Consider the following 13,891-nt stretch of genomic DNA (forward strand, 5'->3'; position numbering starts at 1 on the left):
GCAAACACAACTAGGTTGCATCAAACTTTCATTATGAGAGCATATATAGATGCATCTTTATTCAAACCCAGTTGGAGAGTTATTGATTTGCCGTGCTTTCACCTGTGGGAAAAAGCTATTCCTTAATACTCTGCATTTCTCCTTCAGGGTCTCAGTCAGGGTACTCAACCATGGATTTTTCTAATAGTCTACCAGCAAAACCTGCTTACTTCAAAACATGCATTCTGTACTTACATACGTAATTCTTCCCTGTACACACTGCATTCTTTGTAAGAAAAATTCTAATGACAGAGGATAGATTTTTAAAAACAAGTAGAAAGTGTCCCTTTATTAACCCTAAAATCTTCAATGATAGTCCTAATGAATAGTGCCTCTGGAAACCTTTTTTTATGATTGGATAAATTAATTTGGTAAGGTCTGTAAAACAGCCTAAAAATCAATCTCTCAATTTCAGAAGACATCTGCATATTTATCTGTGCTTTTACAAAATGCTACATCAATGCTGAACAGCGCAAGAATTTAATATGATATTATTTTAACCTAGCATTTCTTCAATCAATAAATAAAATTAGAATAATTTACTCTCCCATGACTAAATGCTGAATGTAGCAGTTTTTCCAGATACACAGCCAGATGAGACCAAAGATTTAATTTCATTAGGAGTGCTTTTTGCTGTGCTCTTCCAAAATTAAATCTAACTTTTCCATGAATAAATGCAGCCATTAAAACTGCTTTGTAATTTTAGAGAGCAGTGTTAGAGCCAAACTATCCATCAGAATCAGGTTAACAATAACCAGATCATATTCACTTTTTGTTTCACAGAATACCATTCAAAATCATAAACATGAAAATAAATAACTCAAAGCATTATCTACATAAGTGTTAAGGAAAATGTCGCATTGACCCCACTTGGTTATGACGGCCTTGAATGAATCCTACTGCCTTAGGATCCACAATACTTTAAATTGCCATCAGCATGAATCGTCACCAGGATCAGCCGTGGTTTGGATCAGGCCAAATGAAAGAATCCCTGTGGCACCCTTTCCGGCATGGAAAGCTTTCCTCTAAAACAAGATGTTTGCTGTCACTTCACACAGCAGGGAGACAAAACTGTTGAAGCGACTACCTATCCTTAGCTTTTTCCTTTGATAACTCTGTGCTTTGCCCTGCTAAAGGCTTTAAATTCTTTCTCGTTTAGGAAAAAAAAAAAGGATGTTTTACAAGAATAAAACATTATTTGGTTTAATTCACTCAACAGGAGAGAAGTTCTTTTGAAAGCTAAATGGTCTTCCCAAGGCTACATACACTGCAGGAGTAAAATGTCTTATGCACTCCAGGCTCACATTCTTGAAGATATTCAGGTAGGTGCCCAGTTTGGTTAAGTTCAAAGGGATATTGGAGCCCAAATTCCGTTGGGATCGAGGCCTTGGTATATTCCTAACATGTATGGTATTTTCAGAAAGAGCTCTATGTTTAATAACTGTCAGCATTCCTCCGAGAGAAATATCACAGTTATTTATCATCTCTGTGTATAATTTCAACACAGCCAACAAAATACAGTAACTGTGAAAGCTTGTATATCTTATGGATTACATTGCAGCATCCAGGGAATTAAGTGTGTAAAGGCTACAGATCTTAGACAAACTCCACAGCTCCTGCTTTTGTAGTGGAGACTGCATTTCTGAAAGTTGCCAAATGGCATCTGCAGAGCCTTAAGGTCCTTAGAAACTGCAGAGGAGGGACTGATACAAGCAAAACCACAACCTGTAGACTTTGCCTTGGAAACCTCCCACTATTCTTTACTGTCACCCTCTGACAAGCATAGCTTCACAGATCATGACATCCCTATGAGTGCCAACTGATAGCACATGTTGCCATTTACCTTGTACTGGGCATATGCTAGTTGTTTGACATGATTAATTATAGATGGTTTTGTATTGCCCCAAGGAGTTTTCAAAACAGTTTTGAATATGACAGAGCAGAGCTAGAAGATATGGATGCATAAGCTTCAGAATTACAGAAATCATAAGCTCACAAAATTAGCATGTATAGAGAGCAAACAATGTTCATATGTTGTGCAGGTATCTCCAAAGACCACCAAAAAGTGGATCATCATAGTTCACTATTGCCAGCTTGGGTGAAAGTCAGACCACTTGCAGAGAGGGATGGATGTAAATACAAACCGACAACGGAGGTACCAAGGCCTCCTACCTCCAACCAAGGAGAATGATAGAATGGTCTTTTGATGTCAAGACTGAATTCATATTCAACACTTCATTATTAAAACAAGTGGAAAATAGCATTTGTTGTTCTTATGGGAACACTGTAAGCATAAGAACCATTCACAAGGAGAAATGTTTCAGCAGAAGGTTGGAATTAAGCCAGAGGCAGGGCATAGTCTCTTCCCAGCAGTCAGCAAACCTCCTACTGAATAAAAGGTTGAGTCACGGCTGCACTGGCCAAATCCCTATCACTTCCTCGTACTAAAGGACTGAAGAGTGAGGGAGTGGAAATCCAGCATTCCCCATATTATGCAAGGAGTCTCACCTAATCCTTTAATTCCATTGTAGTCATCATTTTAAACAGTGAAAATTTATCTTCATCTTTGCAAGAACCGTCTTGGTCAGCAAATGTTGTGCAAAAGTGAATCCTCACAGAAGAATTTTTCTAACCAGCACGTGAGCCTCCCGGTATGAAAGTCAGGAGTCTTTCCTGGACAAGGCTCTCTTCTGAGTTAAACACTTTGAAGCCCAGGACTGTTGCATGCAAACTTCTCATAAACAAGAGTTAGTAGTTGCCAAGGAACTTTCAAAAGACTATCATTAAAATTGTTTAGAAAAATAACCGCTAATGTGTACACAAAGCACAGCAGTTTGTCGTGGAGTAGAAGACAAAGGAAGAGAGAGACGGGACACCAGGAACTCCAGGTTTTTGAGCTTACCTTAAGTTTCTGCTGTCACTAAATGCAGTTCCGTAAGCAACAGCTTCACACCCATCTAAACACTTGGAAAATTTGCCAACAAACAGGAATCACAAGTTTCTGAACTCTAACAGCAGTTGATGTTTTTGGAAAACAGTTGCTTAGTCTCCTCAGCTGCCACTGTTGCAGATCTGTCTCTTAAGCACACATTGAGATACCTCTCACAGTCTATCCCACCAATAGTCCTCAACACCTATATTTATAGCCTCATCCTCCTTCCCCCACCCTCTGCGCTGACTAAACTCTAAGACCTGGAATAAACCTAAACAAAGTTCAGAAATGGCTAACTACAACACCTTCTTTTAGAGGTTTCTACACTCCTCTTGCAGTTACTCAGGTTTGAGTTAGGCACATAGGCACTTGTCACCCTCAGCCAAATCCGCCGCTTACTGCCCTGTGGCCTCAGCACCACTGCCACTAAGGGGAAAAATTTAAGTACACTGTGATGCACAGCCTGTTCATTGGTGTGCTAAAACAGCTTTAGAATGAAAGACACAGTTTTGTAAGACAAGGCAAAGGAAAATGGGCTTCAAAATATTAGACTGAATGCTAAGAATCTTACTAATAATCATTCCAAATAAAACCCAGTCATTTCTCTTGCAAGAAAATTTAAAAAAACGTTTTCCAGTTCAAAGAAAAAGAAATGCTTGAAACATCAATTAAAAGCTGAATTTTAAGATGGAAAGGTTACCTTTCAAAGGTGAATCAAGACACCAGATACACACATATCTGAGCATGTGCAAAGACACATTGGAAGACAGAAAATATACGTTACTGACTAAATAGCTAGGACCACAGAGCAGACCTTTAAATTATACCCTTTCCAGCCAGACAAAGAAAGTCCTCTGGAAGCAATATAAACAACTTTCATTCCCTCATCCGATCCCCTGCAGCCTCAAAGAGAAAAGAGATACTAAAGGGTGTATCCACTCTGGGTCCTGTTTCTTGGATTTTCTGATTCTTTTTGCTAGGCACATTTTGAAACAAGAGACCATAACACACAAAACTAATGCACTTCTAACACTGCGGAGGTATATATCCTCACTCCCACTTGTCACCATTAAAGAAGCATATGGTTGAGGTGGAAATTACTTTGAACCTCCCACTTAAGGACTCCTGCCCTAAGCAGGGGATAATATGTGCCCAAGAGCAGTCAGAGTGCTTGAGAGCAGCATGGTGTGAACAAACTTTAGAGTCACAGTCACCTCATCTCTGCTTAACTTTTGTTAATGCTGAAATTCAACGCGTTCTGAGGTTATATGGTCACATTAATCTAGATAATTTGTATTTTCACAAGAAGGCACACAAGGAGGTTAGTACTTCATGATACTTCTGGGAAGAACAAAGGATACAATCTCAGACCTCTAGGTCCTTGGGGCTGCAACGTGTACAAAGAGGAGATCCTGCATTCCCAGCAGAAACTGGAGAACTTAAATCAAACAGCATGAATCAAATACAGTCCAGTACCAAATCTTATCTTGTCCATGGCAAGAACTGAAGAATCCAGGCAGTACCTTACCAGCTACCGAGGTCTAAAAGGCTGTGCTGGCTGCCAACACGTCTTGGCCTGTTTCTTCATAAATTGCCAGAAAAGGAGAGAAAGTACGATGCATCTGATTTACTGGCATGCAGGTTACAAATGTTTGCTGACTGCACAAGGTATAAATTCTTCATATATGTTTCAAGATGTTTAAATTTAATTATCCTCAGTAAGATAAATTGGTCATAAACAGAACATTTGTGATTATAAATAGTCTTAAATTGACCATTTTGCAGTGGAATAAAAAGCTGGTATTACAAGTTTCACAAAATCAATCTCATTTGCCCAGTGTCTGTCTTTCTAACAGCTGGATGCTTAGAGCAGAAGCATTTGTCCTGCTTTTTCTGCTAAACCTTAAGCAAACAATGTAGCCTCTAGACATTTCATAAACTAGATGTTCTAGTTTACGAAAGAATGAAAACTGTCACAATACTGAGAACATTATAGCCACAGCTACAGACAGATTGTAGGGAATCAGATCTTTAAAGGGAAGTATCTAGATGGAGAAGATCAAAGAGAACCCGATAAAACAGTAAAGCCAACTAAGTCTGCAAGCCACCTGATCTCCAAAGTCAGCCTTGCTTTGAGCAGGGGATCAGACCAGATCATACCCAAAGGCCCTTTTGAAGCTGAATTTTCTTTGATTGTTCAATCTACATATAAACCTCCCCAAAGACTAAGGAACCCTTTGTGATTAACAGAATTTTGTTAAACTTGGATTTATCTAAACTAAAATATATCCAAACATCTTGAGCCATCACAAATACTACAATATTTCAAAATATTACAGTACTGCCCTACTTTGACACCTGCTGCATTTTTGCATTTATATCATTGAAGAGTGGTAGCTAATTGCAGTGTGCTTACACAAAACCATTCAGAGGATGGCACAAGAAAAATCAGTTCTTAATCAGCTTCAGAAATACTTCCTAGGCCGTTATTCTTTTACATCAGAATTTCAAATTATTTTAACAAAGGGAGTGTATATCAACAAGATATGGTGCATCATCCATAACTCCTATGGGTTGAGCTAGTTCATCAAATATGTGGAAGCCTTTTCAGCTCATGGGAGTTTAAATTAAAATTATAGCAATATGCAAGCTGTCTGCAGAAAGCTCTTGTCACTGAGGTGACATAGGAGCCTTCACAACTAAAAAGATTGGTGCTCCTGTCTCATTTCACAGTGATACAGCAACCATCCGCAATGCCAGCACAGAGCAAAGCCCCAGAGGTGATTAGTCCCTATAAACTAAAGCTTTTATATTTGGCTGAAGTCCTCATGCAGTTTTTACAGCTCTGCGCCTCCATGGCTTCCAAAGCTCTCTATTCTTCCAGCCTTGGTCCCAGATAGTTTTCAGGGATGATCAGGAGAATTACTTAAAAATTCTAGCAATTATGATAAAAATGGTTGCTGAAAGCCCCAGGACAGCAGTGAAATGCATAGATACTTCCTAAGTAGAATGATATTGAGCCCACAGTATTCCACCTATCAGCAGATGATATAAATGGCCTAACACCCATCCAAAAATCCCTGGAAGGAAGAATACAATTGTACCTGAGATGGGTGCCATTAGACAAAACAGAAGAAAAAAAACACCTTAGCTGAGAATGCACAATGGATCAAAATACTGGTCTTAGACCTACAAAGATAGCCCATAACTACTGCATATATTGTATCAATATCAAAAATCATGCTCAAAAGTACTTTTTGTTAAATTATTCATACAGACACAGAGGCACAGAAATACAGGCATAGATCAAAACTGCAAAAAATCTGATGCATTTGGGATCCTCTCTCACAGGATTTTACCCACGTGAGTTGCACATGAGTGAACACTTCAGTGGCAGGTCCTTAAAACTAGGCTCACCCCTTCCAGCTCGGAAGATTAAACAGTTCTAGTCCAGCAAACCCGGACAGCCAACAGGCTGGCCACCGGCTGTTTCTTGGACTGGTGTCAACTCAAAATCAGCAATGAAAACAGAAATCTCCAACTGCTGCATTTTCACTCTTCCTGGTGAGGGGCAGAGCCGTGCAGACACCCAGAAGCAAGCATTGCCTGGCTGATCTCACAGTCTGTGCGCGTCTTTTTGGAGTGTAGAAGGAATCTGTTCAGTAACGATCTGCAAGGGAGCAATGCTTTAACAGCATTGAGGGGAGCCAGTAGGGAGGGAAACACTATTTTTAAACCAAGTACATTGTGGACTACATCAAAAGCACAGTAAATTTGACTTGTGATGGTATCTATCAGCCCGCTGCAAAAAACCAAATGTAGCATTCAGACATCAGCCCCCTCAGGACTGCTGGATCTTACCAGGCATGGTAAAGAGAAAATCACCATTAGCAATGTAGCATTATTTTTAATTGACCCAAAAAGCCAGCTGTCAAAGTGCTTTCATTCTGCCAAATGAGTTTTTAGGTGTGTGGGAGAACACCTAAGGACTTTAATACGTTTCTTATGAAGAAAAAATTCAATTATAGTGGAAAAAGGAGTGAAAACTGAATCAAACAGATGAGAAAGTAAGGGAAAGCCTCCAGCATATTCTGATAAATTAAGAGTTATATCAACCAGAGTATTATGCTGTGTCTATGATCAATTTCCATATTATCTATATATTAAAAAATAAACAAGAAAACCCAAAGGAACCCCATGCCTGTGCCATACCCCATACAAAGGTACTCAAACCAAGAACCTCCAACTATTACTGTCTGCAACATCCTCAGCTATGAAACTTTGATTGATTGAGGAGTTGGGGGGAGGGTCAAAATTCACCAATATACTCAAAGATCTAAAATTAAACTATTTCCTGTACAGAAAATTTAGGAACTGTCAGTACCCTGTGACATCAGTGGGTTTTGGCATCGCAGAGTTTTGTGAACATCTATTTTTGTGAGCATAAAATGTTCCAAGAAATTTTCTCAAAATGATGGGGTCATCCCCACTGTTCACAGCTCAAAATCATCTAGCCTCTTTTAGTAAGTGAACGAATTCATTGACAGTTGCATCCTCATCCAATGTTAACCAATTCTCCCAGCAAGTCAGAGGCAGAGATTCTGAAATGCTTCTGGAAGAGAAGAACCTGTGCTTTCATTTTGATCATGAAACAAGTTCATGCCAGTCACAGGAAATACCTATATGGCACATTTTCCCACAGTCACTGCCTTTTGAAATTCATTCACATTTTGGAAAGAGGCCAAATACCATACAGTCTTTACAAGGTTGTTTTAAAAGCTAGATCAGTTTCCTGATCTGGTTCACGGCACAGCCGTACAAACATTGTGCTGGCACAACAGATGTCTGGGGGAAGGTGAGGAAACAGGCATGCTTCATGTTGTATTGCAATCAAAAACCACTTACCACGAAGCCATAGCCTCCGTACACAGATAATATACAAAGAAAGCCAAGATGAAGTAATCTGGAAAATCTACAACACACACCCTACAGACACAAAGAAGCAAAACAAAAGTTCTCTAATATCTTCCATTTTCTGTAAATTCTTTACCGTTCACAGACAGTAAACTGACAACAATTAAGAAGATTCTAAATATTAGCTTAAATGAAAAGAAGCTACACTACAATAAAAAAGGGGGGAATCCAAACGCTATCCTATCATTACAGTCAAAAGTAAAAGCACTGCCCTAGGCATGATACCAAAAAATTTGACAACACTGCACATAAGAAGTGATTTCAATACAAATCAATTACATAACACTGATACTAAGCAGAGCTCCTTCTAGCCTAAGACTGGACCAAAGAATGTGCTATTTTTGTTTTGTAAAAGACATGTCTATCTGAAGCCCAGAGAAAGGTCACTGGTACCTAGAAGGTTTTCTCTGGCAGACATAGGCCTTCCTTGAATTTATTCCTGCTGAGACGACATTACATACTTTGGAAGGAGACAAACTTGGATTCTCACATTTTCAGTGAAGGAGTACCCATCTTAGTCCATCCATCACATTAGTAAAATCTTCCAATAATTAATCACTCTGAGTTAAAAACTTTACCGTATTCTGTAAATTTAAGCTCAAATACCTTTCATCCCAAATCTTTGTTACTCAGCTGAAGAAAAGGCTTTGTTGTCCATTTAATTACACACTGTTGTCAAGGCACCAGATCACTTTATCTTGGCAAATAAAATAATGTCTTTTAATTTCTTGCTGAAGCAATGTTTCCAATGTTCGTAAGTCTCCTTATGGTTCTTGTGGGAGAGAAAGGTGTTGGCTGGTTGCTTTTCCCCCGCAATAGATTTCCTCCTTCCTATCACCAGAACTGGAGTCAATTGTTATAGCAGTAACCCCTGGCCAGGAACATCATCACTATTCCTACCCAGAACTCCCCCAGCCAGTAAAAAGACTGTATTTGCTCTTTCACCTGTAACATTGGATTTTCTGGTGGATAATTGGCAAACGTCAACTATCTTAAGAGTCAAAGAGTCACGGTTACAAACGTGTCCATAATTTTGTTCTAGATGTCCAATCTAACGTTTAGCCCCGCATCTGCTAGAAGTACACCTACTGAACACTGGTTTCCATTTGGAATTATATCTTGTCACAGATGTCTGTACGATATGAATGTTGTTAATCAACAATGTGTTACTGCTGGATGCTGTGTAACTTTTTACAAAAACTCATCAAGCATAACCAAATTTAAGGTCTTGCAGAAATATATTTCATCAATACTACAATTTTTAATCTCATTGCAAATTAAAAATAGCTTATTTTTCATTTAAATTGACACTAACTAGATTAGCTCCCTGATTTTCTATTGATCAAGTCACGTATCAGCTGTTCCACTATTTTACCTGGAACTGAAGTAAGACTGAGGGAAGAATTATCCAAGTTATTCTCTTTGCCTCTCTGGTATATATTTAGTGCTCCAAAAATTTTTAGCAACAACAACAAAAAAATATCCCTCAGCTTTAACACTATTGAGAACTCCTTGCCAAATTCTTGGGGATCAGTATGTGGAGCTACTGATTTTAAAATGTCTTAGTAGTCACTGTCATGTAACTTACGAATAGCTGTTGGTAAGTATCTCACTATCATTACATGAAGGAGTTCACCTGATTATTTTTCAAAATCAGAGCAAGAATTTCTGAATACTTCTGCCATTTCTCATTAAGTCTGCATATCCCAAGTTTCAGACAAAGTGACCCTAAAATACTACGATTGCGCTCATAATCTAATTCTTTTGATTACGCTGAAATTGATTTATATAGGCAATGCATTTTTATCAGTCTTCTGTGCAATTACTCAAAACATAGGGCTAACCACAATGTATAATCATCTCAAATACAAGTTTCTGTGGATAAAAGCTATGGAAAACACCTATCTTCTTGCTGTCAACATGCCACAGTTCACAGGGTGCAGGAGCACCTGTGGATTTTTCCACCTTCAAAACACATTGCTGGCATAGTCCATTCCTTCAAAAGTATGTAAGTATAATGGTAAAGATACTGTTAATCCACTATGGCTTAAAACTGCTTTTTACTGATACACAGACTTCTGACTAGAAGAAAGAAAAAATATTCTAGAGGGGAACAAAGAAACAGCCCACTTAGCCAGCCTGCCTACAATGACAAGCTAAATTGAAAGGAAAAAAATCCTCTACAGATGCATCAGCTCAAGCAGAAGGTTCAGTATAAATTACTTGCTCCTTTAACCTAAAGCATGAAGTGTTGTACTTTTATCTTCATTTCTGGAATGTTTAAATAGCCAGACTTGAAATAGAGAAATGAAATACACATGAATCTTTTGGAAGCAAAGTCCGCCAAGTGATCTCCTTTATCTGGAAGCAACTGATTGTACCCAATACATTCACCGGTCACAAGAAAAACTAAGGATTTTCACTTATAGAACCTAGATGTACTTCATATACACTAAAAACACCCTCATGACTAGGGTCCTCAGGTGAATATGGCACAGGAGTTTTGCACTGTCAAATGGCAGGAAGCTTTCATTGCTCTGCTTTGTTTCAGGGGCTAGTTTTATATAATTGGACCTTTGATACATTCAGACAGTGAAAGCACTTTTCAGTTATCAAACTTCATGCCCTTATTTAATTATTCTGCACCTTCAAGCATAAAATGCATTATTTACACAAAGTGCTTTTTATTCTCTATTGATGATTTCCTGATTGTACTGAATACAACTTTACACCATGAAAGCTTCTCTTTTTAACCTATCCATTTTCTGCAAAATAGACGTAAATTATAAGTAGCCACTAAGAGGATAAACATCTCTTGAAATCCATGTGTTTGATTCTTAATGATAGAAGACTCTAAAAATATTCCATACTTTCTTACCTGTAATTACTACAGCAGCAAGGGTAAAATCAAAATCAGCTACAGAAGGCAGGGGAAATAAACACAGAGTCCTTACCTGGAAGACATTATCAAGGAGGGGCAGAAAAGCTTTTGAAGTAGTTTTACTCACCTGACCCTCACAGTAGTAAGGGTTTCTCTTCGTGGTATGGCATTGCACTACACGCAGACCACCCAGAAAATACCCGGTCGTAGGATAACAGATACTGAAAACAAACAGATGGGTGGGAAACTCTTTTCCTATCCCATCAAAAACTTGAGGGGAAGAATTTAAATTAGGAAGAAAAACTAATCTCAAGATTGTAGAGCACCCCAACTGAATCATTACCACATTTAAACAGAAGAGCTCTATTTTCATAGTTGTGAGACAATCCATTTTTACATTCATGTAACTAATATTTATAAAAGTTATTTAAACTGAATATTTATATAGAAAGTGCTTAAATGGTCTGTCTAGGTATTTCTAAACTTTCATAATTGCCTCAGGAAATCTGTGGAAACAAAGCCCTGTCCACTACACAAGCTTACGGCATTTCCACACCATTGGCACAGAGATCACCTTTGCCATTTTCTGTGTGATTCTTGGAGGATGGAAGGTAGGGAGAAACTCCTATTAGTTCCCTTATTTATATGGCTTTTTGTAATGTCTACCCACACCTGCCATACTACGTTTGTTACTGCTTTATCGTCTTTATGACAGTTTCCTCTGAAGCACAAATAACTTCTTTATTTTGCCCAACTAAATACTCACTTTGGAGCCAGTACCTAACCAGGAGCGGGAAGTCTCCCACTTCTTCAGAAAATGTCTTGAATTTCAGTCCTGTGTTTCTCTTCCTCCTATCCTTCCAGCACCTTTGTCCATTAATAAAGCCTTTATACAATACATGAAGTATTTAATCTTTCATGATTTCAGAAGTTGCAAGTGATTCATTCAGACTTGACCTGAGGATTCTTGCTTGTACTGTGCGGTGCTCCAGCAATATAAATCCATTATTGTGGTGTTTGGGTTTTCCACCCTCAGTTACTGCTACTCACTTACAGCTAAAATTCCCCAAAGGCAAAGCAGTGCTTTTTTTTTTTTTTTTTTTTTTTTTTTTTTCCTAATAAATAAAACACACCAAAATCCCTAATCTTAACAAGTCATGTTAGTCCAGAGTACTGCACGGTTCTCGTATGGCAGCCTGTAAGCCAAATTCTGCTAGTTATACATTTAATTGTCTCCAGAGAGACTGATAGGAATTTGTTCACAAAAAAAAAAAAAAAAAAAAAAAAAGCTGGCTGCATACTGTAATAAAAGATGTCTGAAAGTACAACTGTAATTAAAAAGTCTCAGAGAGACTGAAAAGATCATATTGGGGCAAACATTTAGTATACAACAAACAGACACCGACTCCTTAATATAGAAAAGAGTAATGGGACAGAGAGAAATTGCATCCAAACTCATTCAAGCCTGAAATGGAAAAAAGAGCCCAAAACCAAACAACCTCCCCTCCTTTACTCACCTTGAAAACTACGAACAAGTTCTCACAAAACACTCCAACAGTCTGAGAAGCCACCTGCTCTGGCTACACGTACAGACGAAGCCCAGACATTACTACTTTGGCAAATTATCAGAACAAGCCCTTTATGTTCATCTTGCACTTTCCTCCTTTCTGCCATGCAGGTTTTGCACCGCGGCATGCCCCCCCGCAGCCACCGGGTTGTCGCCTGAGGGCAGCTGGTGGCACCTGACCAGGGCTAGGCAGGACACAGCAGCTGACGGTCTTCATGCTCCGCTCAGATGTTTGATTCAGCAGGAAACATTCCGAACCATGCCTGGGTGAAAACAGGCGATTAAAACAGATTTCCTTCCTTGCCACTCAGTGTATTTAGTTACCAAATAATGTTCACTTAATTCAAATTTGATAAGAATATTTCTGAGCACTCGTTATCCTTATTTGTTACTTGTCGCTCTCTACCAGCAAACGCCATCTTATTTATACTGAGACTTTGATAAAATCTGCGCAACGCCTGTCATGTTGGAGTCTTCCCCAACTTCATCTGAGCAGAAGAGTCTGATGTGACTCAATATTGTACAAATTTCACTTTCTACTCATCTACCAAAAACTGCCATGAAAATTAGAGAATTGCCCAGCCAACAACCAAGGCTGCTTCCAAACGGTAGCTCCCTGAAGAGCCATGTTTTTTAACCATTCTGTGCTCCATGCTGGACAGCTCTTACAGCAGTTGCCTTCAGATCTGACGGCAGCAGTGGGACCCCCCTCCTGGTTAACAAAGCTTGGTGTTTGGGACCCCATCCCCAGCACAAGCATACCAGGCTGCAGTACGCCAGCCTGGTTGTACACACCGTTGCCACACCACTAACTTTATTTATAGTATCTATGTTTTATCTGCAGACTTCCAAATATTCAAGAGCTTTACAGAAACACAAGTAATGCCCTTTAGACAGTTTTAATAAAATTACTCTATTGCACTTTTCAGCAGAGAATGAAATAAAGGAAGCAAAGCCATGAACTTACGAGAATTTCTTTCAGCATTGCACATAAAAACATAAATGAAATAAAGACAACTCATAAGAGTTAGGAAGGAAAAGTCAGCATTAATCTGAAGAACAGAGGGTTTAAATAAAGACTAATATGACCTTACAAAACTTCATACTACAATCAGTAACAGGAGCCCAGCACTGCTCATTTTCCACATGCTGCTCTGACTCCTTGAGAAAGAATCTACTTTGCAATATTAACATTATTTGTAAAACTCAGGGTTTCTTTTTCCTAAGCTCATGAGTTTTCTGCTCATATACCTGCTCCCCAGGAGAAATTATAATATAGAGAGTGGATTTCAAACAAATGAAACAGTATGCTATGAAAATAAGATTATGAGACAAGGGAGTTATGAATAAAAAAAAGAGAAAAAAAGAGAAAGCCACTTCAATGACTGCTGCATGGGCCTGGGACCCAGAAGATCTGATTCTCCTGGTTTCCCATCCCATAACTTTAACAATTGCAAATTAACAGCTTCTACGTAAGTTGCTTCAAGACCCAGGTTAC

At 38.7% G+C, this 13,891-nt stretch overlaps 1 protein-coding gene across 5 annotated transcripts in view; it reads right to left on the minus strand.

The window, feature by feature from the left end:
* The window catches only part of GRIN2A (glutamate ionotropic receptor NMDA type subunit 2A), a 219,652-nt gene that overhangs the window by 132,332 nt on the left and 73,429 nt on the right, over positions 1 to 13,891 (minus strand). The gene's annotated exons all lie outside the window — the stretch shown is intronic.

This window comes from Falco punctatus (assembly GCF_963210335.1).
Source record: "Falco punctatus genome assembly, chromosome: 4".
NCBI classification, from domain to species: domain Eukaryota; kingdom Metazoa; phylum Chordata; class Aves; order Falconiformes; family Falconidae; genus Falco; species Falco punctatus.